Raw genomic sequence first — 27961 nt, 5'->3', positions numbered from 1 at the left:
GATAGAATATATTGAATTATTAATAATAAAATATATTGGTACACTTCCAGGTACTATGGCTGCATTGCAAATTACGCCCACAAGGTAGTGGTAAAAAAACAACCATTTATTATGCTGACGGATTCTGTGCGTCAGGAATTGAGATAGCACAGCAGGTATGACTTTTTTTCTGCTCCCTTATGCATAGGGCCTCAACTGTAAGGCTGAAGATGGGAATCCTCTGAAAAGTTTTCACTTTCATGTTGGTGATTGATACTGGCTGGAGGCTGCAGGCTGGAGACCTCAGCTCAACTCCCTGTAGACCTCTGCAGGTGGTCTCTTAATGTGGACTTGGTTGGGCTCCTCACAGCATGAGGGTTAGGTTCTAAGGGTGAGTATCCTAAGAGAGTGAGAGCCAGGTAGAAGCATATTATGGTTTATCTGCCTTAGAAGTCATGCAGTGTCAATTCTGCTGCGTTCTCTTTACCCAGGCCCTTATAAAGCCTCATCCAGGTTCAGAGGCAGGGGAGATAGATTCTACTTCTTGATAGAGAGAAGCAAAGTTTGTAGAGAACATGTGGGACCAGAAATACTGCTGTGGCCATTTTTAGAAAACACACATTGTCTTAAGTGAATAAGACCTCCTAAACACCCTAAGGAGGTAAAATAAACTAATAAGTACAATGGGATCCCATTGATGGTTTTTAAAAAGTACAAAATAAAACCATATTTTCAAATGTACATGCATTGTTTAACAATACATATTTTTCAAATGACATGGTTTCTAAGTTTAACCTGGGGGGCCAGCCAAAGAAACAATGATCTGTTCAAGTAGTGCAGGGGAAAAAATGGCCAAAGTGTCTGCACACAATTCCCCAAGACATGTTTAATTTTTACCTAGCAAAATGCTTCTCCGTATCTGTGGAATAACCCTGTCCTAAGAAAGATACGACTCCACTGTAATGAATGAGCGGCACCAAATCTTACTGTTCTTTCCATATTGTCACGAGCTTTCCCACACCCAGGGGCTCACTTAATGTTGTCCCACAGTTATTTTCAGAGAGATGAGAATTATAAAGACCTACTTGAGGTCAGTGACTGAGTCTTCTTCACTTAGTATTCACATATTTAATATATAAAAGGGGACCTATTGGGTTTTCTTTTCTTTTTTTTTTTTTTTAACTACATTATGCTATTCTCTCAGCAGTGCAGGATGTTTCCAATTACAAAGTAAATTCTGGCCTCCTTCCTAGTTAATAAGCTAATAGGATCTCTGACATCTAAGCTCCAGTGACTGTTTTACATCCCAGTACTAAGATCCCAATGATGATCCATCGACATCAGAAGACTTCCCTAAGAAATCTGTCCTTATATTTGTAAAGTATTTTCAAACTCATGTTTGTGAGTAATATGCTGATATGGTGATAGCATTATTTTAGGTATAGAAATAGGATTAATTCACTTCAGCGCTTTGGGCATGTTTGCCTATTTTGAGGCGTTGAAAAGGCAACTATCTCCGTGAGCAATGACTTCATGGGAAGGAGGAAGAAATGGTCTTGGAGCAGGGAAGTGTAACAAGGGACAGTCTTTTATCTGGATAATTAGTATTTTCATTGCTTGGCAATATCTTATGATACAATAGTCACTTAGTTACTATTGTCTTTGTTCTCTTTTGAATAATGAAAGGACACACCTTAAGTTTTTTTTTTTAGAAGAAAAAACTCCTCATTAAATCAACTAAAATAACCAACGTCAATTTTGAAACCATATCCTCAAGCAGCTTCCTTAAGTTAGCTTGAAAGGAGAAAAGTTCCTTCCTAATTCTAACAACAGACATTTTTCTCTTATTGGCCAGTTTTCATAAAGGTAACTGGGAATGAAGATGTTAATAACAGAGAGATGTTTTAAGTTATCTTGACTCAGCAGGATGTCATGTTATGTGCCATGGGCACATATACTGAATAATTTAAATATTTGTATAGTTTTATGTGCCATGTGGCTCTTAATCCTACTAATCCTATCTATTATACATAAAGCCTTGAATATGAGTGTTCTTTGTTTTATCCTAGATGAAAGAAAGGGGATACATCGAATTTGAGGTCTATAGAATTTAATCAAAGGATGAATATAAGGATGTTGTTTTACCACCTGCAATCCTGGAACATTACGAGATTCCCAGGTAAAGTGCTTTAATTAACAACTTGATTTTTCCCTTTGAATTTGAGGAAGTGACGTTCTGTTCTTTTAATGCTCTGTCCCTTTGAGAGCAGTGTTTGGCAGTCCCAATTGTAGGCACAGATTTCGTTTGTATAACTGAGGCCTCGGGGGAGTATGAGGAACCGGAGAGGACTATGGGCAAATGGTCACTATTTCTGTTACTTTCAACCTCGTACTTTCATAACCTGCCAAGGGCAGGGACAGGCTGATTCTCCTATCTCCACCTGGGTAAGTGAGAGGTGCTGGGCAGAATCATATATTCCTATATATTAAAGCCATTGAAAAATTTGGTCTCCAATTTAGCTATGCTCTCAGCTGTTGGTACTCTAGAGTTGTTTTTACCAGTTTTCGAGGCTAGCTTCATCTTTGACCACTACTTGTTTCACACTCTCCTTCTCAGCAGATGCCCCTGCCTCCACGTCGCTAGGAAAAAGGAACTCTTCCAGAGACGCACTTGCGCCACTCCCACCCCCCCATGTCAATAAATGCATCTATATCTGCACTTACCCTTATATCCTTCCCCCTCAGTTTTAGAGGGTAGATGACTCAATTCTTCAAGACTAATACCTCTCTCTAGTCTCCCTTTTTTTTTTAATATATATATATATATATATATATATATATATATATAACTTTATTTTTTAGAGCAGTTTTAGGGTAAAAAGTAGAATGATACACTGTTTACAGTTTCTTTCAAGTCTCCTTTGGGACCTGTCCCATCATCGTTCTCTCTCCTGAATTTTCAGTGGTACGTTTGCTGGCTGTTGCCTCAAAGCTTATAAATGCACCCCATCTGGAGACTCCTCCTACCATCCTTTCTCTGCTTTCCATCACAGTGAAACTGCTAATCTGTAGTAGGGAGCCACAGTCTGCACTCAGGCGCAAGTCTCTTGTTAGCCAATCAGTTGGCTTCCACCTCAACCCTTCCACGGTCACCTCTCCGGCAAAAGTCACTTGTATGTCCCAAAGGCTAGTCCTATTAGTCTCTTGAACTCTCACGTCACTTTATTTTCCCATGGCATTTGATCCTGCTATGCCCTTCCGAAACTCCTTCCCTTGGCTTCTGTCCTACCACACCTATGCCCTCCTCCTCTGAACACTCCTCAGTTTTTCTTTTTTCTTTTTAATTCTTTTTTAATGTTTTTATTTTATTTTTGAGACAGAGAGAGACAGAGAATGAGCAGGGGAGGGGCAGAGAGAGAGGGAGACACAGAATCCGAAGCAGGCTCCAGGCTCTGAGCTGTCAGCACAGAGCCCGACATGGGGCTCGAACTCACAGACCGTGAGATCATGACCTGAGCGGAAGTCGGACGCTTAACCCACTGAGCCACCCAGGCGCCCCTCCTCAGTTTTTCTTGATATAGTAGACAAAATCATCACAGCAGTAGCTAGCATTTATTATGGGCCTACCATATGTTAAGTATCTTATAAGCAATAACCCATTTTAGTTCTCACAATAGCCCTATGAAATAAGCAGTATAAATTGGTGGTTAGAAGCCAGACCAGAATTGGGTGACTGGCCTATTCCTGAGTCGGTCACCGGAAACCCAGTTATTGGGTATACTCTTACATCAATGAGGCATATTTGAGGCTGAGAGTAAGATGAGCTTTTCCTGATATATATGGCTGGGGACCAGGGGAGGTGAAGAAATATCTATAATAAAATTGGGGTTCAAATCCTGGCTCTGCCACTTACTAGCTATGTGATCTTAGACAACTTAATGTCTCTGAGTTTCAGATTGTTCTTATCAAATATGGGTAATACTGCATGCCTCATAGAGTTTTGGAAGGTTAAGTGAATTAATATATATAAAGTGTTCAGACTAATTTAAGCACATGGCGTGCCCTCGGTAGATGTTAGCCATTCTCCCATCCCACCCATCTATCCTCAACATTTCTGCCACTGTCGTCCTCATAAAATGCAAACCAGGGGTGCCTGGGTGGATTAGTGGGTTAAGTGTCATTGACAGTGTTACTTCAGCTCAGGTCATGATTTCACAGTTCATAAGTTTGAATCCGCATCGGGCTCTCTACTCTCAGCACGGAGCCTGCTTCAGATCCTCTGTCCCCTGCTTTTACTGCCTCACCTGCTCTCTCTCAAAAATAAATAAACATTTTAAAAATGTAAACCGATTATTTCAGTCTTTTGCTTAAACTTCTTCAGTGACTCCCCATTGCCTAATAATCAAATCTAATTGGGGTGCTTTGGTCACAAATAACAGAAAAACCAACTCAATCTAGCTTTTAAGAAAATAAGGGAGTGAACTAGATCATGTAAAAGACTATCAATGACAAGGTGACCTTTAGGGTTAATTGGTTCAATGATATTATTTGAGAACCCAGGTTTCTTTCTCTCTCCTGCCTTTCATGAAGTCAGCTCCATCCTAAAGCTGCTTTCCTTCCTACTTGTAATACGGTTGCCATAAGTGTTTGGGGTTATGTGTTTCTTGATTCATGCCCAGTGAAAGGAAGGGACAGGCTTTCGGTAACTCACAGAGTTATTTTCCCAGGAGCCTCTAGCGAACCTCTCTTGGTGTCCCCTTGATTATAATTGGTCATGTGCTATTCCAGAGTCAGCCAGTGGAAAGAGACTAGGTTTACCCCACTTATTAAATATGGATAATACTAGGCTACCTGGGACTAAGAGTGGGTGAGCTTCTTTGGAGGCATGCATGTTGGGGGAGAAAGGTGTATACTAACAAAACTGAAGTTCTGTTAGAAAGAAGAATGGGGAATGGATGTTAGGAAGGCCATGTTTTGTGTTCACTGCGTAGACCAGACGCTCTTGATCATCTTATTTTGAAGCACAAGTTATTTCTTGCCGTTCACAATTTCAACTGAAAGCATTCATTTAATAATTGTTGTATATATGAATGAGTGAACTTTGAACCAAACTACTACTTGTAATACCCAAAATGTGTAAGATGATTTTCTGGCCTGTGTATCTGTGTTCATCCTGCTCCTGGTTTTTAAAATCATTACCTCCACCATTCCTAATCTCTCTCTCTCTCTCTCTCTCTCTCTCTCTCTCTCTCTCTCTCTCACACACACACACACACACACACACACACACACACACACACACGCCTACCTTCTCACCACTTGCAAAACTGACTTCTCCCTACTCTGAGTTCTTCCGATTTCTGTGACCAAACTTACTCATGGCTTCTTTGCTCTTCTGTGGCTTCTTTTAGAAGACTTTTTTTTTGTTAATGTTTGTTTATTTATTTTTGAGAGACAGAGAGACAGCACATAAGTGAGAGGCAGAGAGAGAGGGAAACAGAGAATGCCTCTGTTTGAGTGAGGCTCAAATTGACAAACTGTGAGATCATGACCTAAGCCAAAATCAAGAGTTGGATGCCCAACCAACTGAGCCACCTAGGCACTCCTAGAATAGAAGACTTTTAAGGATGGGAATTGTGTCTTACTTCTCTTTTTACTGGTAGATGCATAATACATAATTCTGAATGCATGAATCAAAGATTGATCTTGCTCTACACCTTTTCAGATTGTAAATGTCTCTGAGTATAAATGTCTTTAAACACGTTTATTTATACAGGACTTCTCATCACTAGAAGTGGTAAGAAAAGTATCTTCAAAGGTCCTAAGAATCTAGTAGTATCTTCTAGGGTCTTTCACTTCAGATTCTTTTTATTAAAATAAACACTTACAGGATTGGCTAGGGGTGCATACTTGTCTTTCTCGCATTGGTCTGAAGTTGGAAGCAGGGACGAAAACTGGAGAAGCTGTCAGTCATCAATCAAGTCCTGGTCATTGGGGTCAGTTGTTACAAAAGTTGGTTTGGATTCCCACATTGTTAGCAGAGGTAGCACTCTGGCTTCCTCCAGGTCCAAATCAGAGCAGCCTGGCTTCCTGGGTTGTTCACTGTAGATGGGGGTTGGTGGGCAGGTTGCTCCGGGTTGTGGGTCAGAGCTCTGTTTTTATGTGTGTCTGGCCATTGTTGGCTACTATAGTCGGTATCAGAAGTCAGGAATGTGGAGGAGGGTCAGAGAGAGTTTTGAGGTGCTGGAAATATTCTATAATCTGTTGTTGTTTTTTTTTTAATCTGAATGCTGGTGATTTCAGGAGTGTATACTTTTTATAGACATTTATTGAAGTGTAAACTTATGATTTATGTATATATGTGATATTTCAATACAGAATTTAATTTTTTAATAATTTCGTTAAAAGTAAAAAAAAAATCACTTAGAGATGCAGTTCTTATTGTTAAAATGAACCACTTTGAGACGACGTGTTCAATGACAACACAACAGTCTGCACGCACATGACTGACTGAATTGTTTGGGCTGCGGGTCACCCCAGCTTGCATGAAATGCTTTAGGGAAGAGACACTTTCATCACTAGGAACCTGAGTCTGGAAACCAATCCAGGAAAAGTAAGTGATTTTGTAGATTTTGTTTGAATATTGCATTAAAACACAAACTATGTGAAGCAAAGTAGTTGTTTCATTACTTTCTTTCTGAATGGGAAAATATAGAAACAAGACATTAAGAAGCTAGGTTTAGAAAGCAAAAAGAGAGCACAGTGCTAAGAATAGTGTTGTGTTCATTGGGAATGTGTAGGTCTCTAGTCTTAATATATTTTGATTTGTTGTTCATTTTCATATGTGTACAAAACTGTAAAATCTAAAATGCAACCCTAGTAAAGAAATAAAAAGAATATGATAGCCAAGGTATTTGTTATATTTATACACTGTAATGGAAGTCCCTAAGTAATCTATAAACTCACAGCTGCTTCTCAGAGTTCTTACAGGAGAAACCTTTGAAGTTCAGGGAGTGGTTAATGGCTCCTTTGATCTTCTTAGTCCTTTTGCACTTCTGGGAGCTTTGGAGGAGGGCAACTTTGCTTATCACTGAACCTATTGTTAAGCTAAAAAAAAAAAAAAAAAAAAAAAAAACGAAAAAAAAGCAACTTCCTAGATCTATTGAGATAGGTGGTGCAGGTGAGGGACTTTCCCAGACTAGCTGTAGAAACTGCTCCTTCTGGCCTGTTTCAAAGAGGCAGTTCTGCCCAAATTACCTCTCCCCTAATCAACTTACAGTACCTGTATGGTTGGTTAATTGCCTCCACCCATCCTTTTTTAAAAATGTCCATCTTATTTGTGTTTGGCATATTAATATGTGCATTAATTTACTTTCCAAAACTTTTCATGAAATATTCTTTAATAGAATTGTTTTCCCTTGAGAAATATGAAAAACTGACCATGAGGATATTTGAGAAGTCAGATTCAAGATGATTATAGTTCTTGGGGTGCCTGGGTGGCTCAGTCGGTTAAGCAACCGACTTCGACTCAGGTCATGATCTCGCGGTTTCATGGGTTCGAGCCCTGTGACGGGCTCTGTGCTGACAGCTCAGAGCCTGGAGCCTACTTCAGATTCTGTCTCCGTCTCCCTGTACCTCTCCCCGCTCATGCTGTCTCTCTCAAATATAAATAAACATTAAAAAAATGTAAAAAACATAAAGATGATTAAGTTCTGTAGTGTCTTCTAGTAGCATCTACATTAAAGGTCATTGTATCATTGAATCTATTAAGTATAAAATATTTGCATTTTTACATCTATTCAGTAAAATATTTTTATTTAAAAAATTTTTTTAATGTTTATTTATTTTTGAGAGAGAGAGAGAGAGAAAGCGTGAGTGGAGGAGGAGCAGAAAGAGAGGGAGACACAGAATCTGCAACAGGCTCCAGGCTCTGAGTGGTCAGCACAGAGCCCGTGGCAGTACTTGAATTCACTAACTGTGAGATCATGACCTGAGCCGAAATCGGATAGTTAACTGGCTGAGCCACCCAGCCACCCCCAGTAAAATATTTTTAAATATATATGTGTGCTCTATGAAAAATGTTCATGCCTAGACTTTTGTCTTAAAACAATATTTGAAACAACTGCCTGCCCATAAACGAATTTGTCTTTATATTATAAAGTTTTTTAAGATAACTTCTGGTGTTTTAAACAAGGTAATACATGCTCATTCTGAAGAGAAATGCTGAGAAGTGTAAGGAAGAAAAGTGCCCTTTTTTTAATGTTTATTTTTGAAGGAGAGAGAGCAGGGGTGGGCGAGAGAAAGGGGGACAGAGGATCCAAAGCAGGCTCTGTGCTGACAGCAGTAAGCCAGATGTGGGGCTTGAACTCTCGGACCATGAGAATCATGACCTGAGCCAAAGTCGGCTGCTCAATTGACTGAGCCACCCGGGTGCCCCAAGAACAGTATTTTACATGTGATGATGCTCAGAAGGAATCACAGTATATGATGCATTTTCTTCCAACCTTTTTATTATGTAAATATATAATATGTACTTTTATGTATGGGAGTGATTAGCTTATTTTGTATATGTAGTTTGTATGCTTTTATAAAAGGTATTGTATTATTTTCTTATGTCTTTAAAAATTATAATTATTTTATGAATTATAATATATTTACTCCCCTATTTTTGGATGAAAATATCTTTTTGTAAGGATTAGAAACAATTGGTTAATGTATCAGAGTATCTCTTTTTTCCCCATAAGGGGCATGAAAATTAATTTGAAAAATCTCTTGAAATATATACACACATGCACATGTATCTGTTAAGTGAGAATAGGATTCAGGACTACAGTGCTGAATGAAGAACTCAAAGCATCCCCAGGACCACCACCATCACAATGTGTATCATCTTGATATTAATATGCATTTTCATCAGTGAGAGTGAGTCTTTAGAGAAAGTTTTGGAGAAGCTGGATATAATCAAACAGTCTCACTTATTCATCCATTTATTCAGTAAACATCTGTTGCTCCGCTGTTAGGCATTGTAGGTATCAAGGTGAAGGGCAGACTTAGCCCTTGCCCTCACAGACCCTATAGTCCTGATAAGGACAATCAAACCAGAGAATTTAGTAACATACAGAAAGGGCTATGACAAGGAAAGCAGTGATTATGGTAGGTGCTTATTGTAAGGGCAGCTGTATTTTCCCAGTGAAGGCAACATTTAACCAGAGACTTGAAAAACAAGCAGGAGTTAGCTAAACAAAAGAGACTGGATGGTCAAAGCCTGGGGAAGATCAGAATGCCTGGAAGGTGGAGTGAGGAAGCAGAAGAGGAAGCTGGAGATATAAGCCAAAGCCAGATCTTAAAGGGTGTTGTCAGCCACCATAAATTTAGATTTTATCTCGAGAGGTACTGGGAATCTGTTGAAGGTTTGTTCTTTGAAAAGATCACTCTCTCTGCAGTCTTGAAGATGGATGGGAATGGGAGGTAAGGGAGACAAGGATTATTGCCGAATTACAGGTGGGAAGACCAGCTCTTTAGCTATAATCTGACCGCAGGGTCCTTCCTATGTGATGGCTGGAAGTGAAATTCTGTAACCATCCTTTTCATTCACCCATTCATCACATTTAGCTTTTCACCCTTTCAAACCAACCTAGCACATATTAAGCACTAACTAAATGGTTGTTGCTTTTTTGTTCCTTTATGTGTTTGGAAAAGGAATCCATCACCTAACTCTACTTTTGCTCTTCTTCTAAAGAATGAAGTGTTAGAAGAGAAAGTATCCATCCTAAGGGACTTACCCACTTTTTTTTCCTAATTGAGGGACTTCTCCACTTTCCTACAATGGCTCAACTATCCTGAGCCTATTGCCAAAGTCTTCATTTCCTTTATAAAAGCTTTCTGAGCTTGTACAGAAAGCCCATAAAATTCCTGATTTGTATAGAGGACAGTGCCTCGATTCTGCTCGATTTTGCAGTAACATGCAGGCTTCCCCCCCATTGTAACAGTAATACATGTTCAACATAAAAACATGGAAAACACAGAGAAGTGGAAAGAAAAAAAGCCACACATAGTGCCACCCTCAAATGATAACCATTATTAATATTTTGAGGCATTTTATTTTAGTCTTTGTCTATAGTTCAGGAAGAATTGCTTTTAGATCATTGTGATACATACACACACACGTATATTTATATTCTGAATTTTTTAAACTTAACATCATAGAAAAAGTTCATGTTATTTTAAATATTACACTAAAATGTTAATTGTTGCAAAAATTTCACTGTATATATTCCAATCAAATTCAACACACATCCATCTTTAGGTTGTTACCAATGTTTGCACTATAAATAATGCTATGATGAGTAGTTTCAGCATAAATTTTTGGGGTATTTAGGATTGCGCATTTGAGATAAATTCTTAGAAGCAAACCTAATAATCCTTTTTTAAGGCTTTTAGTATATACTGTCAATTTGATTTACAAAAGGGAGTGTACCAAATTTACTTTTCAACATATGAAAGTACTTGTTCTATTATTATTATTATTATTATTATTATTATTATTATTATTCAGAGAAACATAGAGCATGAGCTGGGAGAGGGACAGAGGGAGAGAGAGAATCTTAAACAGGCTCCACTCTCAGTGCAGAGCCTGACGCAGGGCTTGATCCCACAACCCTGGGATCATGACCCGAGCTGAAATCAAGAGTTGGACGTTCAAACGACTGAGCCACCTGGGCACTCCAAGAGTACTTGTTCTAATTAGACAATATTAAAAAGAAAATTTTGCTAATTTAATAGGCAAGGAAAAATGTTTTCAAAATAATTTAAAATTTTAGCAGTGTATTTATATAATAATAACTAAGTAAGCTAAAGGGAGAAACTGACTGCAAGGATATTAAGCCAGACTTATCCTAACAGACAAATTGGCTGCATCTTCCATAACATGGTAAAATGAGCACTAAGCGTCAGGGTTTTAGTATTCCTTGACATAATGCTAGATTTTTCTTTATGTATTTACTTCTGCTTGACTCTGCTTCTCTTAACTTTTGATCACAATATTTTATAAATTAACTCAGAGATTTAAAGGAATAGGTATACCATAAACCATAACACTAACATTAACTACTGATCATGATGTTTTTTGTTTTTTAATTTAAATATTATTTAGTTAACATACAGTGCAAAATTGCCTTCAGGAGTAGAGTTCAGTGATAAATCACTTAATACAACACCGTTATTGTATGTGCCCTCCTTAATACCCATCACCCATCTAGCCCATCTCCCACCCACCTCCATCCATCAACTCTCAGTTTGTTTTCTATCATTGAGTCTCCTGTAGTTTGTTTCCCTCTCTTCTCTTTCCCTCCTCCTTCCCATATGTTCATCTGTTTTGTTTCTTAAACATATGAGTGAATTGCTGATATTCCACATATGAGTGAAATCTATGGTATTGTCTTTCTCTGGTTGACTTATTTCACTTAGCATAGTACATTCTAGTTCTATCCATGTCGTTGCAAATGGCAAGATTTCATTCTTTTTGATGGCTGAGTAATATTCCATTGTATATGTATGTATGTATATATATATATATATATATATATATATATATATATATATATATCTCACATCATTATGCATTTATCAGTCAATGGATATTTGGGCTTTCTCCATAGTTTGGCTGTTGTTGATAATGTGCTATCAACATTGGGGTGCATGTACCCCTTCAAATCTTTATTTTTGTATTCTTTGGATAAATACCCTAATAGTGCAATTGCTGACTCATAGAGTAGCTCTATTTTCAGTTTTTTGAGGAAGCTCCATAGTGTTTTCCAGAGTGGCTGCACCGGTTTGCATTCCCACCAGCAGTGCAAGAGGGTTTTCCTTTCTCTGCATCCTTGTCAACACCTGTTGTTTCTTGTGTTGTTCATTTTAGCCATTCTGACAGGTGTGAAGTAGTATCTCATTGTGGTTTTGATTTGTATTTCCTTGATGATGAATGATGTTGAACATCTTTTCATGTGTCTCTTAGCCATCTGAACGTCCCCTTTGGAAAAGGGTCTTCTGCCCATTTCTTAACTGGGTTATTATTTCCTTTTTGGGTATTGAGTTTGAGGGTGGTTTTGAATATAAGGCTTTGAAGTTCATTTAGCAGTGATTTTATTTTTTTATTAATTTATTTGTTAATGTTTCAAGTTTTTATTTAAATTCTAGTTAGTTAACATAATATTAGTTTCAGGAGTAGAATTTAGTAATTCACCACGTATATACAGCATCCAGTGCTCACCCCAAGTGCCTTCCTTAATACTCATCGATCATTTAGCCCATTACCCCATCTGCCTCCCCTCCAGCAACCCTCAGTTTGTTCTCTATAGTTTTCTTTCCCCTATGTTCATCTGTTTTGTTTCTTAAATTCCACGTATGAGTGAAATCATATGGTATTTGTCTTTCTCTGAATGACTTATTTTGCTTTGAATAATACTCTCTAGACCCACCATGTCATTGAGTGAGTTAATTTTAGATGGAAAAGTTAAAAGCTGAATACTAAATTGATAAAAATAATAATGACTTAACTAGAGAAAACACAAGAGGGCAATATTGCACAACAATAAATATGTTTGTATCAGATAAAAAATAATTCAGTATTTTTAATCAACTGTAATTTTTTCAATAGACGTTTAAAATCTTGTCAATATGTGTTATCTTTTTATTAACAGTGATAGAAGAGTGACTTTGCAAGAAAATTTAGTGCCAACATCAATACAATGAATTTTGCATGTGTTTGAGTTATGTTTTTTAATCCTCAAAAGAAGTGAATCTACTTTCCATTGACCACTACATATTGCCTGGTTTCAGTTTATATAAAAGCAAGGAAGTTGATCCACTATAGAAGTGACACCAAAAATAAAATATTTTTTTTCTCCTGGAATATATATTTCAAAATGGAAATCATTTCATTTTTTTCTGACTAGGAATATGTGATCCATTAAATCTCCATGAAAGAGATTTTTCTTTAAAAAAAATTTTTTTAATAAAAAAATTAATGAAATGCTAAAGGAAGAGCATGTTCTAATGATTAGATAAGCAAACATGTATGTTTTTTTACATACTTTAATTTCCTGACACTTGAATAAGACTATAATCTTGATTAACCGACTAGGCCCTAAAAATTAAGAGCATGAGAAAATGAAATGTTTAAGACAATTACATGCACCTTTGTATGTGCAAATTCTCACAGATCTTGATTTCATCTACAAAGCAAGCACAGAGATAGTGTCTGTGTGGTCATACTTCCCATACCCTTAAACTAATTTGGAGTTTAGAGTGCCAAACAGGAGAGAGAGAGAGAGAGAGAGAGAGAGAGGGAGGGAGGGAGAAATAGGTGTTTTTCTGAGCATACTGGTGGGAGCAAGCCCAGAGAATTCTGTGATCAAGTACCTGGTACTTAGACAAGCAACATAACATAGTAGTTAATCACATGGAGAATGAATCCTCAGTTTCTGCCACATACTAGCTGTGTGACTTTGGGCAAATTCTTAACCTCTCTGTGCCTTATTTTCCTTATATGTATAGTGCAGTTATAATCATTCACATCTCATGAAGTTTATTTTGTATATTAAATGAATATATAAATACTTGGAGCAATGTCTGGTGCAAAGTAAGCTTTATTTAATAATTTCTATTATGCGAGGGAGCCTAGGAAAATCTCTAATGGAAATAAGAACCCAGATATTAAAAAATGAAACAGGCAGGAACCCTATTTGATATACTGAACCAACAAGAAAAAAAAACTTGAGATTATAGCAAGTTTTCTTTTTGTTTTTGAGTTTAATTATTTATTTTTGGAGAGAGAGAGAGAGAGAGAGAGCACAAACTGGGGAAAGGCAGAAAGAGACGGTGAGAGAGACAGAGAGAGCTTGACATGAGGCTCGAACTCATGAACCATGAGATCATGACCTGAGCTGAAATCAAGAGTCAGATCTTAACCAACTGAGCCAGCCAGGCACCCCAGTTATGACCATTTTTCAAGGTAAGTTTGGCTAAGGGTTTTCTATAGTTCCTAGGGAGAAAGACTCAGAAATTAACAATAGCAATGTACTAAATGCTGTAAAAGTTTTGTTCACATTAGCCATGTAGAAACCATATCTGCTTCTTCCTCCACTGTGAGGAATGGTTAGTTATTCTAAAGTCATTTGATTAATGCCCATAAAACTCTTTATTAAAGAGACCGTTAAGGTCCAGTGCTCTTACTCACAGAATCCGAACTAATGAGTATGCTTCAAATGGTGGAGTTAGGATACAGGTTTCCTGAGAAGGCAAATGAGACAAGCAACACCTTCTAGAAGGAAATAAGCAGAGGCTTATTTCTGTCATATACAACATGACTTGTGATACAAGATGGTTCGGTCAGGTCACTTTCATATTCAGAAACTAGTTTCTCTTCAGGCAACCCTGAAATTGGAAACCCAAGATATATGAGTTCTATTCTTGTCACTGCCATTGCTATGTTCTGAGCACAGGCAAAGGATTCTCTGTGATTCTTTTTGTTCTTTGAGTGAATTTTTCATGTCCTTTATCATGGTTTCTAAGTTGTTTGAAATATAGAGTAGATAGTTAAATGAGTCATTTAAAAAATTATTAACAATGCTGTACTTTTGCTTTGTAGTATTCCATCTATATTTTAGTTTCCACTTTGGATAGAGTGGTTAAACTCTGGCAATATCTTGCTAGGAAGAAATAATCACAGTAATTTAAGTGCTTGTGCACATTTCTACAGAGGTCATTTTGAAATATCAATGAAAATTTCTATCGTATCCCTGTGGTGCTTGACCAATTCTGAGTGCTATTGTAGTTTGAGAGGGTGCCCAGTGGGCTGGGAAGATTTCTTTAGGGAAAATTGCCTGGCTGACTTTATTATAAGTTTATCTTGGTGAATTACTTAAAGTTATAGCTTTAACTTTTCAAGTTCTGGCATTTAATTTCCAAATTCTGGGCTGAGCAGATTAGACCAACCAAGATTGTAAGAGACTGATTATAAATGCAGCTAGCACTGTGCAAAAGATAAACACAATCCCCATCCTCATTGAGCTTAAGGGAGAGAAAGAGTAAACAAGTAATTGCACAACTAATTATCAAGTTAAAAACTCTGAGTAAAAAGTCCTGGGAGCTATAGAGCATGTGACAGGGTATGATCATCAAGTAGATTATGAGAAAAGACTTTTTGTTTTTTATGGTATACATTGGTATTTTTGTTTATTTAGTTAAATATGTTATCATACTGAAATAAATAGCTGCATCTGTCTCCACAATAAATGTATCTATTCCACAGACTTATAATTTACAGTTTGCTTATCAGGGTTCTCCAGCTTCAAATTGCATCTTCACCTTCTGCCTTTTCTACACCTTTATATAAGCCATTTCCAATTGTTGATACATTCTTTCTTCAAATATGCTAATATCACAGATCAAGTTATATGAAAGGAAGAAATTCTTTTAGCTTCAGAGTCTTGTCTTTCACTGTTTGTTGACGTCATTTGTCAAAATCTGGGGTGTTTGGGTGGCTCAGTTGGTTGAGGGTCTGACCCTTGGTTTTGGCTTAGGTCATGATCCCAGGGTCGTTGGATCAAGCCCTGCGTCCAGCTCCACACTTAGTGTGGAGCCTGGTTGGGATTCTCTCCTGTCTCCCTCTGCCACTTTCCCTGTTCATGCTCTCTCTCTCAATAATTAATAATAATAATAATAAAATAATGATAATGATAAAATAAATCTGAATTTGTGGGTTCCTTAGTGCCCCACTACACTCATGGCAAAAACAAAAACCATTCAGAAGTTAATGTATGCTCTGATCAAAGTCCTGTGCCTTCAGAATGAAGTAGCAGGAAACAGCCACCTAGCCAAGTGGTATAAAAATTTATAGCAGTGTTTTTCACAATAGCCAAAAGGTAGAAACAAGCCTAATGTCCATTAACGGGTGAATGGATAAACAAAGTGTCATATGCAATGAACTATTATTCAGCATTGAAAAAGAATAAGGTTCTAATACATGCTACAATATGAATGAATCTTAAAAAAAATCATGCTAAGTGAAATATGCCAGACACAAAAGGACGAATATTACATAATTCCACCTATACATGAGATACTTAAAACAGCCAAATTCATAGGGATGGAAAGTAGATTAGAAGTTACCACAGGCTGTTGGGAAGGGAGACTGGGGAATTCTTGTTTAACGAGTATAGTTTCTTTTTTTATTTAAAACAAATTTTTTTTAATGTTTATTCATTTTTGAGAGAGAGAGAGAGCACATGAGCAGGTGAGTGGCAGTGAGAGAAGGAGACACAGAATCCAAAGCACGCTCCAGGCTCTGAGCTGTCAGCACAGAGCTGGACGCCAGGCTCGAACCCACGAACTGTGAGATCATGACCTGAGCTGAAGTTGGATGCTTAACCGACCGAGCCACCCAGATACCACCTGAATTATACACTTTATGGCAAATTTTATGTAACATATATCTTACCATAATAAAAAGATACAAAAACAAAACAAAAACAAAAGACTATCTGAAAAGTTGGGAGAATGAGGGGAATACAGTCACCTGTCCAGAAGCTGTCACTATGGGATGCCCAGTGCCTTGTATGTCAGTATTGTTTCTGTTATAAAGCGAAAACATTTTTTTAATTTTTGTGTTTTTCTTTCTACACTGAATATTTTCAACATTTTTAGCTACCTTGTAGTTGTTTTATTGTCCATCCAAAGTATTTTTGCATGCAAGGAATACTGTAGTATTATCATCATCATCATTATTATAAAATCTTGGATTGCTTTCATTGTTCCAGTATCCTATTTATTTATTTATTTATTTATTTATTTTTAACGTTTTTATTTATTTTTGAGACAGAGAGAGACAGAGCTTGAATGGGGGAGGGTCAGAGAGAGGGAGACACAGAATCTGAAACAGGCTCCGGGCTCTGAGCTGTCAGCACAGGGGCCCGATGCGGGGCTCGAACTCACGGAGCGCGAGATCGTGACCTGAGCCGAAGTCGGCGCTCAACCAACTGAGCCACCCAGGCGCCCCTCCAGTATCCTATTTATATTGAGGGTTTAGCCTGTAACAACATGGATTACAAGGAGAGTGTGGTAGGAAGGACAGTGCTGTAATATTTTGTGTGATTCTATTGAGCTTTTGTTCTTAGCATGTCCTTTCTGTCAGATGGAATTGCAATTTTTTCACCTAGTTGTATGCCTTTTGGAGATGACATAGGCTCGTGTTGATCTCAAGAGGATGCCTGGATTAGGACAAGGTCTACAAAGAAAGTGTAGGACTAAATATGGTCCTTCCAGTATGAGAAAACTCTTTTTACAGAATTAATAAAAATACATGCAAACCCTTTTACTTCTAACACCTACTTGGTCCTGTAGAAATATTTTAATCACCACATGTTGGGAGCAGGGCAGACTTGTTTTGATTTAGAAGAAAAAAAAAAACACTCAAATTCATAAGTTTTGGAATTAGCTAAACCTCTTTAAAAACTTGCTTTATGATATAAAAGGATCATAAGAAAATATACCATTATTCTTAAAATTATGGAAATTATTTAGAGATATCTTTTATTATTTAAAATTATCAAATAATATATTTTCACTTAAAAAGCCAACAACAATGGCAGATAAAGAATAAATATGACAGTTTCCCACTTCACCCATCGCAGACAATACTGGTCTTCTGAAATAACCAATGTTAACAGGTCTATCTTTTGTCTACCTAGTATATATAAATAAAGTAAATAATAATAAATAACATAACAATAAATAAAATAATATATGTTATGAATATAATAACAAAACACATTGTTCTGTAACTTGGTGTTTCCTACATTTATTTGTTAAAATATTTAGGAAAGAAAAAATAGATTATTGTAAATATTGCCTCATTTCTTTGTTTTTTTGTTTCTCATTTCTTTTTGTTTGTTTGTTTCTCATTTCTTATGTTTTGCCCAGTGGGGAGCCCAATGCAGAGCTTGAACTCACAACCTTGAGGTCAAGAGTCGGAAGCTTAACTGACTGAGCCACCCAGGTGCCCCACCTCTTGTTTCTTTATCCATGAAATAAGTATAAACAATAGAAAAACCTCAAAGTGGAAAAAAAAAATTGTTTATGTCTCTTCCCCTGTTTTATTGCAAGCTCTTTCAGGTCAGGGACAATTGGGATTGTCTGCCCAATCTTTGTAGCCTCAGAACCTAACACAGTGCTTGGCACAAGATAAATGCTCATTAAACATTTGTTAAGTATTGTTGACTCAATGGGCAGTATTTATCATCTTGTATTGGTAGAGTGTGGTCCTACAATGTGTGCTTCGGGGTACAATATATTGCTAATGCAGTGATGTGCTCATATAGTATGTGAACCTGGGCTGTTTAAGATACCACTACATATCACATGGTGAAGGCCACAGGCTACTACCTGCCTTGAGAATTCAGGAATCCAAAGATATGAATCACGCACAGATGGTTTTCTTCTCTCAGAGCCCGGTAGAGGTGACATTCCTCTCTGTCAGATTTCTAAAATGCACACCATGAGCTTCAGGGAATCTCCGAATCCTAGATGGCTTTAATAAACAAAGAGTTTGGAAGGGCCTTTTAGTTTTTTGTGTAACAGTGTTAATCTGCTAAACATTTGTAAAGTCTTAATCTGCAGAATATCAAGTAGAGGAGCAGTTGTGTTCTCAGGACAGGGTGCCACAGCAGCAGTGAAATTGCCACACTGTATAAATATGGATTAAACACAAAGAATAAATAGAAATTTAGGTACACTTAATTATTACGTACTTTTGCCCCTAACTTCATTTATCCCTTTAATTTCAGTGTTTAAAAATTACTATTGTGAAGCATAGTCCATAAAATGCTATTTTAAATTTATGACAATATAATATTTTAGCAAGTTCCTAACCTTGAGTCCTGTTGCTGTTGTGTGCCTTTGGTCAGGAAATCACTTGACTCCTTATTATTGGCTTAGATTAGTCAAAAATAATCAGCTTGCATGACTTTAACCTTTAGTCTTTTGGTAGTGGTTTTGTGTAACACTTTGTTGAGGAAGACGAAAGGCTGTGTCTCAACTCTACCAGAATGTGCCATGATCATGATGAGTCAGCATATCTGTCATGGACATGCAAAGGAGGAGGGCAATATATGTATGGTGGTTTGTGCAAGTGCTCTTTTTTGTTTATTCTGTTTTAAATTAATTTTAAGGTTTCTTCCATTCTAAAATATAAACATGGAAATAAATTAATAATATATTATCAGTGAAAAATTATAATTATGTACAAGTCCTTTCTGTGTATACATATTTTAGCATAAAATAAATTCTGGAAAGATACTCATCAGATTATTACTTGATAATCTCTGGATGATGGAAATAAGGATATTTATGTATTTTTGTCTTTATTTTCTAATTATTCTTCAGTGATTATGTTTTGCTTTTGTAATAAAATTGGGAAACTTTTTAAAATGTCTGATTTCCAAAATGTACTTAAGTGAATCTGCAAATTATAAATTTTAACAGGTATAAAATTATATTTAATCAAATCATGTTAGATGAATCATTTATTTATTGCAATAAGCAAAATAAATCTAATAGACATTGATATTATCAAATAATATTTTATGCACATGCTGAATACTAGTATCTAGGAAAACTTTCTTTATTAAATTTTAAATTGAGGGGCACCTGGGTAACTCAGTCAGTTAAGTGTCTGACTCTTGATTTTGGCTCAGGTCATGATCTCATGGTTTCATAATTTCAAGGCCTTCATCAGGCTCTTCACTGAGGGTGTGGAGCCTGCTTGGAATTCTCTCTCTCCCTGTCTCTCTGCCACTCCTGTGCTCTCTCTCTCAAAATAAGAAAATTAATAAACATAAAAAATAAATTTTAAATTGAATAATTATACATCTGACAGCTATAATTATACAATTATATGTTATACATTAAAATCTCCAATAGTACAAAAGAAAGTACAGAGTAAAAAATAATCTTCCTCTTACCTGAGACTTTCTGTCTTCCTTCCAATGACCATCACAATCAGTGGTTTATTGTATATCATTATGAAATCACCATATGATACATAATCATACATATGTATGTATACTTTCTTCTTCCAAACAGAAGCATACCAAATATAGCATTGTATATTTTTTTTTAATTTTTTTAACGTTTTATTTATTTTTGAGATGGAGAGACAGAGCATGAACAGGGGAGGGTCAGAGAGAGGGAGACACAGAATCTGAAACAGGCTCCAGGCTCTGAGCAGTCAGCACAGAGCTCAACTCGGGGCTCGAACTCACGGACCGTGAAATCATGACCTGAGCCGAAGTCGGCCGCTTAACCGACTGAGCCACCCAGGCGACCCAACATCATATATTTTTATTTGCTTTCTCTTGATAATATGTGTTAGAGATCATTTCCTATTAGCTCATGTCGTTCTATTCCATTTTTTCTATGGACTGCAAAATATTCCATTTTAGGATGAATCCTAATTTGTTCAGTTAGTCCTCTGTTCATCAACAGTTTCCAAAATTTGTTTTAACTATTTCAAACAATGCTGCCTTGAATAGAGTTGCTCATTTATATTTGAGCAGTTGTGTGAGCGTTCCAGAGGAGAAATTGCTGGAAGCACAATTGTTAGGTCAAAGACATGTGCATTGAAAACATTGATAGGCATTTTTCAGATTACTCTCTAAAGAAGTTTTACTAATTTACATCTTCACTATCTTGAATGAGAATGCCAGTTTTATTAAATCAATGCCAACAGTTATTTATAGGTGGAAAATGGTAACTTGTTATAATTGCCATTGCTTTAATTATGAGTAATATGATCTCTTTCTGCATTTTTTTTATACCTTACTCTGAGAATTCCCTGTTGCTGTTCATTCCTCATTTTTCATTGCATTTTTTTTTCTAAGAGCTCTTCCAGAAATGGTTAATGAGTTAACAGATGATACTAAAACATTATCTAAAATTAGTTTCTTCTAAGAAGAAGTTGTTTGTCATTGGTGTCTTGAAAAACAGATTCTGTTCCACTTAGTTCAATAAACACTTAAGGGAAGCTTTCCAAATGCAGAGCCGTACCCTCCACGGGGACAAAAAGATTAAATGGATAAAAGCCTAGCTCAGGAAGCTCACAATTTAATACAGAAAATGAAAACAAAAAGCTGTGCTCTTAAAATAATATTATGAGGCTGTAGGAAGTGCAAGAGATTACTTTAAACAGATTGGAGTCAGGGAAGGTTTAATGGAGTAGGTGCCATATGAACTGGGCCTTGAAGGACGAATGTATTAGTCTCCCAGGGCTGCTGTAACAAAGTACCACAAACTGGTGGCTTAAAACAGCAGAAATGTACTATCTCACCGTTCTGGAGGCTAGACATCCAAAGTTAAGGTATTGGTAGGGCCATGCTGCCTCTGAAACCCAGGGTAGAATCCTTCCTTGCTGCTGCCCAGCTTCTGGTGGGGGCCTGCAATCCTTAGCATAGGGTCACCGGTCATATTGGATTAGGACCCACCCTAAATGACCTCATCATAACTGAACCTGATCATCTGCAAAGACCCTATTTCCAAATAAGATTACATTCATGGTACGGGAGTTGGGACTTCAACATGTCTTTGAGAGGGGGAGGGAGGGGATACAGTTTCATCCATAACAATGGGTAATATTCCAACAGAGGAAAAAGGGAGGGCAGTTGGTGAAGGGTAGGTATCCTAGGAGAAGAGAAATGAGTAAAGACTTGTCAGTACAGGGCATGTCCAGAAACTTCAAGTACTTTGTCCAGTTTTTTGAGAGCATGTTGCAACTAAGAAAACTGTGGGAGAGGGTCTTTCCCATATTCTCCAGGGAACGGTCAATGACTGAAGCTTTCAGTCATTGGTGTCTTAGGGAGATTATGCTGTAGTTTTGTGGAAAAGTAATGAGGGAGAGAAACTAATGGAGGCAGGAAAACCAGAGAGGAAATCATTGCAGCTGCCTCAGAGAGGTCAGGCAGCAAACACCAGACTTCCAGAGACAGTGGGTTAGGGTACATGCGCTCACCTTCAGACCCTCTCCACCTGGGGCACAAAAGGCCTGCTTGCTTGTGATTTGAAAATTTCCATAATCCAGAGGCTCTCCCCACCCCACCAGAAGATTGCTTGAAATATACCCATATATTTCTTTATCTGACTGGGTTGCTTTATGAGTTGCAGTATTGCACCTGACAAAGGTCACACATGTTGCTTACTCTAAAAGAGGCCCCAGGGTTGTTTGTGACTCTTTGGAAGGCCTTTCTTTCTGATTTTTCCTTAGCATTTTCAGAACGACTCACCAAAATATCTTAAACCAGGAAGTGAAATTTGAAAAACGTCTTCTCCTTTAAGTTCTTAAGAGGTTTTCTGTACCTTTTGCTCAAAAGAGTATATAAAAGTGGGTTAATGGCTGAATTAAGCAGTGCCAGCCAGGCAGATATTGTCTGTATCTGCAGAGGAAGTGTCCACCCACTGTTTACCATTGTGCTTGCCTGCGATATGCTTACAATTATGTAGGGGATCCAACAACAATAGCAAATAAAAGTCACAAGAAATAGATGAAAGGTACCATTGTATGTTGTGCAGAGGGGTTGCACATTTCAAAATGTCCTGTTTTCTGCCCCAGGGAGAAGAGGAGCTGGGTATGTATAAATTATCAGCCATCCCCCAAGACTAGTAGTATTCCTGTCTGGGGCTGTTTCTCTTACGATCCTCAAATACCTTTAGAATCTTCTTGGCTGTTCTTTACAGAGAAGGCTATACTTGGCTTCATCTTCCTCAGCAATTGACTTTCAATGTCATGTAGCCAATTGGCTTGATCCCCGGCTACTTCTGCTGCTCCAACATAACTGCAGCGTGCCAACACATAGGTAGGAACAAGAAGACCAAACCTTTATAAACCTGAAATGGGTTAGCCTGAGTGCCCCGTGTTGCAAGTAGCTGGCTGATATTCAAAAGACTGCCATCTTATAAGGAAGAAAATTTGAAAAAGCAACTTAAATTCAGATCCAAATTCCAGTGCTAAGGCTTGTTTTAAAGATATTTTATGTGCTGTGCCAGACACCATGCATCTGTCTGTGCACATTGTAGGCAATGTGTACGCTCAAGGTACGTGGCAGCCCAAAAAGCTAATGCCCAGATAGGCAGGACTGAATGCAGTAGGCTGAGCTCTAACTGATAACATAGCATTTATAATCACAAGGTGGTCCTGGTAGTAAAGCTGCATTCAAAACAAAAACTGCACTAAAAATATTTGTTATCAAGATCAGGGACTTTTGATTATCATACATTGTCTTAATGCAACGGTTTTAAATTCTAGTCCCAAAAGTATTCATTGCCCTCTGGAAGAATTGGATGTCAGTTTTGCGGAGTGTAATTTGTGCTTTTTTTTTTTTAAATATAATTTATTGTCAAATTGGCTAACATACATTGTATACAGTGTGCTCTTGGTTGCAGAGTATAATTTGACTTTAAGATAGAAATAGCTTTTGTAGACACGAATCTACAGTTTATTCATTTATCCAACATTTTTTAGCACCTTCCTTTGGTGGGAAATAAAGTACCCCTTAATCTATTCAATTAACTTTTAGAATAAACAAATATATGAACATCTTAACAGTAAATATCAGCATAGGAAAATCTACACAATGCTTTTTTTTTTTTAACCATAACTAAGAAGTAATAACCACACTGCCTATCCTTGCATTCAAGAACATTGTGAAATAAAGATCACTTTAAAAAGCCTTTTCTCCTTAAAATATAATAATAGGAAAGAAAAGCATTCAGGGTCACTATTTCTTAGTATTGTGTGTGCTCAGGTAATAAGAACATTTATTTAAAGAAGTATATATTTTTTGAAGTAATAGCAACAACTATAGCAAGATTTGGAGAGAATTAATTGCTTCATGTTTTCATGTTTACCCCTTTTCCCTTTTTGCTTCTCTTCATTTTTTATCTACTTCTCTCTTTCCTTTTTCTTTCATGTTCTTCCTTGATTTTGGTTCTTTTCCCTTTTACTTCCATTTTCCCTTGTTTAAATTTCCCCCTTTTCTCCCTTCCTTTTTTCTTTTTTCCTCTTGACTCTTCTCCTCTTTTGTCATCACATTTTAAAAATATAGCAGCATATGCAATATAATTATTATTTTATTAAATATTAAACATATATTAAATAGTTGTTAGATATTTTAATACAAAGCTTCCCCAAACCCAACCTGTAACAAATAAAAGGATAAAACTCATCAAGAAATTGGACCTTTTCTGCCTCTTTCTCATTTTACATAATGTTTACAAACAAGTGACTCCACTTTTCCTGTTCAAATGTCAGAAGGTAAAAATAAAAAAAAGTTAATTACTTTAATCAAAATCAGTTACAATGAGCATTTAAAAGAAATCACATAGCTTCTGTGATATTGTTTCTCTTATCTTTATATTACCAAAAACAACACCCTTGGTTAGTAAGAAATATGGACATTATAGAATAAAAATATGTGGTGACAGAAAATACGATTGCAAGAAAGTATCCTGGGAAAAATGGTTCCTAAGATCAAAGCAGAACCTGAGACACTAGCAAGGCATGGTGACTTCAAAGGTTGTTCTCTGCATAGCTGTGAATCTGCTTTAGGTATAAAGCTTGCAAGAACTTGGGCATCCTGAGAACATTCCAGATTAACTTCCCAGTTTGACAGAAAGCAATTATAGGCTCTGAAAAGGAGGATATTTTGAAACTAAAAGCCCAAATATTCATTTCTTTTTTTCTGTCTTTTCTTTTTCTTTTTTTTTTTTTTTAAGTAGGCTTCATGCCCAGCATGGAGCCCAATGCGAGGCTTGAACTCACAGCCCTGAGATCAAGACTTGAGCTGAGATCAAGAGTCTAGCGCTTAACTGACTGAGCCACCTGGGCGCCCCCGAGAAGTTCATTTCTGAAATGTTCCCTCTCATGGGGAATCTTTTCTCTGGTAAAAACATGGCCAGACACTCAATATTTTTTTTGTTCAGGAATTGAGGTTAATAAACTATGACTGTTCAAACAAGCAAGTAAACAAGTAAATAAATAAACTATGACTGTTCAAATGGAGGAAGAATGGCAGCTGCAAGTGAATTCTAATTTGTAAATGCATTATATACCAAAGATTACACCAGCGATACCTGATGTCCTTTCCTTTAAGTTTTGCTGCTTAAACCACTCAACTACCTCTCCATCTCTCTCATTACTTTTGATCAAATTGATTCAAGGATGCTTCATTATGACCCTCCTCCTGCACATGTTCTGAGACTTTCTCACTGTGCTCTAAGGGCAATACCGTTGAAACGAATATACTAGGGTACAGATTTGATATTTCAATACAAACCCAATATACCTTTGTATTGAAGTGAAACAAAGGTCAGTCCCCCTTTGCGCATTTACATCAATTTCTCTTCTTCTCTTCTTTTGTCTTCGGTGATGCCATTATTTCGTCTACAGAACTCAGAAGTTATTGCCCATGTTGTGCCCGGCATGTATCTATGAAGATTTGCATGCTTCTTTTTCTACATGGATCTTCCCTGCCAAAGGTAATTTTGGTTTTACTGTGGATTAGGACTTTCTTCTCCTTTGCTCTCACATTATAATGTCATCTATCAATTGTCCAACAGTAATTTATCAATGAGGTAAATTGTCCTCATGATGGCTTATCCATGAGCACCAGTGACCTATTCCTGCTCCTTGTTTAGGGCTTGTTGCGACCCTCTGTGTCAAGAAAACTAGAGTTGCAGAGCCACATTCTGCCCACAGGGGCGTTAAGGAGGAAGTGAAGCAAGCCATCCCGTAAGCAGGATTCCAGCCTCCTCGGCTCACCCTAGTTGAAAGGATCTACCACCATGTTTAAAATTCTCCACTTCATTTTCAAGTAAATCCAGAGCAGATTACATGTCCTATTTTTGTGCTAATGTTTAATCCTCACAGTACCCAAGGTAGGAGAAGTACAGGTGTAATCACTCAGTATCCTCTTCTGAGGGAGAAATGACTCAGAGGAAGAAGATGAGCTATAAGGTGCTTTCCAGCCTGATAAATCCCGTCTAAAGCACCTATAATGGTGGCTGTGCTTAAAATGTTGTATCAGGGGAAAAAATTATGTATTGAGTCTATAAAACGGTACTTACTTCATAGGGTTGTAATAAGGATCAAATGAGGTAACATCTGCAAATATTGTCCATTAAGCTACATTTTCTCACTATTTAATATACAAATAGCGTAAGGCTAGGCAGTATTGTGTTTAAACTAAACAAGAAGTGATTTTTAAAAAGCATGTATTTTTTCCCCACCCAAATCTATTATTTAATTCATTTTCCCAAACACAGGTATTTGGTAAAGAAAATGGATTGTCACTTTTAGGAACCTAATTTTTTACATTATGTTATTCTCAATAATATACTGTCTTGATCTTGAGACAAAGTATCAGAACAGAACATGAACCAAAAAAAAAAAAAAAAAAAATAATGTTTTGACTTTCTCCTTTTATCTCACTCCCTTAATGTGAAACCATGTAAGTACTGTTCTGTTTTTCCATTCTGATAATACAGAGGAATCTCAGAAATCAATTGAATCTCCAAGAAGGCATTTTGTAATATTTGCATTCACAGCAGGCGACTGAAATATTACTTCCTTTGGACAGGTGTTTTTCTATTAATTACTGTGGCTTAAGACTATATGAGCCTAATATTAAACAATTTTCCCTCATTGTTTTTGTGTTCCTTAGAGCACAAACCAGAAACAGGCAGTCTAATATACTGTGGGTGAGAGTATAAATTGATAAATTTGGAGGTTGACTTAACAATTTTTATTAACATTTTAAATGTGCATACTCTCTAATCCTGCAATTTCACTTCTAGAGATTTCCCCCAAAGCAATTTTTGCACAAGTACCCAAAAACATACATCCTAGGTTGTTCACTGCGGTGCTATTTGTAATGGAATAACACTACCCAACTCAAAAGCCAATTAGTAAAAGGGCTGATTAAGTAAAATATTGGGGCGCCTGGGTGGCTCAGTCGGTTGAGCATCCGACTTCGGCTCAGGTCACAATCTCGCGGTCCGTGAGTTTGAGCCCCGCGTCGGGCTCTGTGCTGACGGCTCAGAGCCTGGAGCCTGTTTCACATTCTGTGTCTCCCTCTCTCTCTGCCCCTCCCCCGTTCATGCTCTGTCTCTCTCTGTCTCAAAAATAAATAAAAACGTTTAAAAAAAAAAATATGATACATTTAGAGAGTAGACTAGTATACAATTGTTAAAAAGACTAAACTAAATATGCATGAAAAAATATTGAGGAATGGACACAAAACCACTAAAAGTGATTATTTCTCTAGCAGAACCATTATGGAGGATCTTTACTTATTCTCTCCATTATATATTTTACTAATGGTTGAATTTTCAAAATAACAATAAATTGTTTTGTTAGCAAAAGTGCACACTCATGTAAGCATATCATAAATACATATAAAAGCTCTAAAGACAGTGCCAGGCAAACCAGAGTGGTTCATTGAGGTGAAGCAGGAATAGCATTCTGCCTCTGGACTTCAAGTCCAGTGTGCTTTTTTTTTTTTTTAACGTTTATTTATTTTTGAGACAGAGAGAGACAGAGCATGAACGGGGGAGGGTCACAGAGAGAGGGAGACACAGAATCTGAAACAGGCTCCAGGCTCTGAGCGGTCAGCACAGAGCCCGACGCGGGGCTCGAACTCACAGACTGCGAGATCATGACCTGAGCCGAAGTCGGACGCTTAACCGACCGAGCCACCCAGGTGCCCCAAGTCCAGTGTGCTTTTTAAAAAATAACACCACTTACATTTTTGTGCAAGCCACATACGGCATCGGTGGGTATACTTATGGAAGGAGGAGGGCCATGAGATCAAGTAAACTCTGTTCTTTATGACCCCAGGACTCCTCCTTCCTCGGCTCCTACTGGCGCTTGCTTAATGAG

At 37.2% G+C, this 27961-nt stretch overlaps 1 long non-coding RNA gene across 2 annotated transcripts; it reads left to right on the top strand.

The window, feature by feature from the left end:
• The first annotated feature begins 17 nt into the window (after positions 1 to 17).
• On the top strand, positions 18 to 25687 carry LOC132669905 (uncharacterized). Of its 2 annotated transcripts, none has more exons than XR_009606276.2 (4): positions 18 to 155; positions 2049 to 2158; positions 17959 to 18034; positions 25472 to 25687. It is a non-coding gene; the product is annotated as an uncharacterized LOC132669905 (long non-coding RNA). The 2 variants fall into 2 exon arrangements; XR_009606277.2 differs by having other exon boundaries at positions 18 to 370.
• The last annotated feature ends 2274 nt before the right edge of the window (positions 25688 to 27961 follow it).

This window comes from Panthera onca, chromosome B3 (assembly GCF_046562875.1).
Source record: "Panthera onca isolate mPanOnc1 chromosome B3, mPanOnc1 haplotype 2, whole genome shotgun sequence".
NCBI classification, from domain to species: Eukaryota; Metazoa; Chordata; class Mammalia; order Carnivora; family Felidae; genus Panthera; species Panthera onca.
This window is presented reverse-complemented; position numbering and strand designations above follow the sequence as displayed.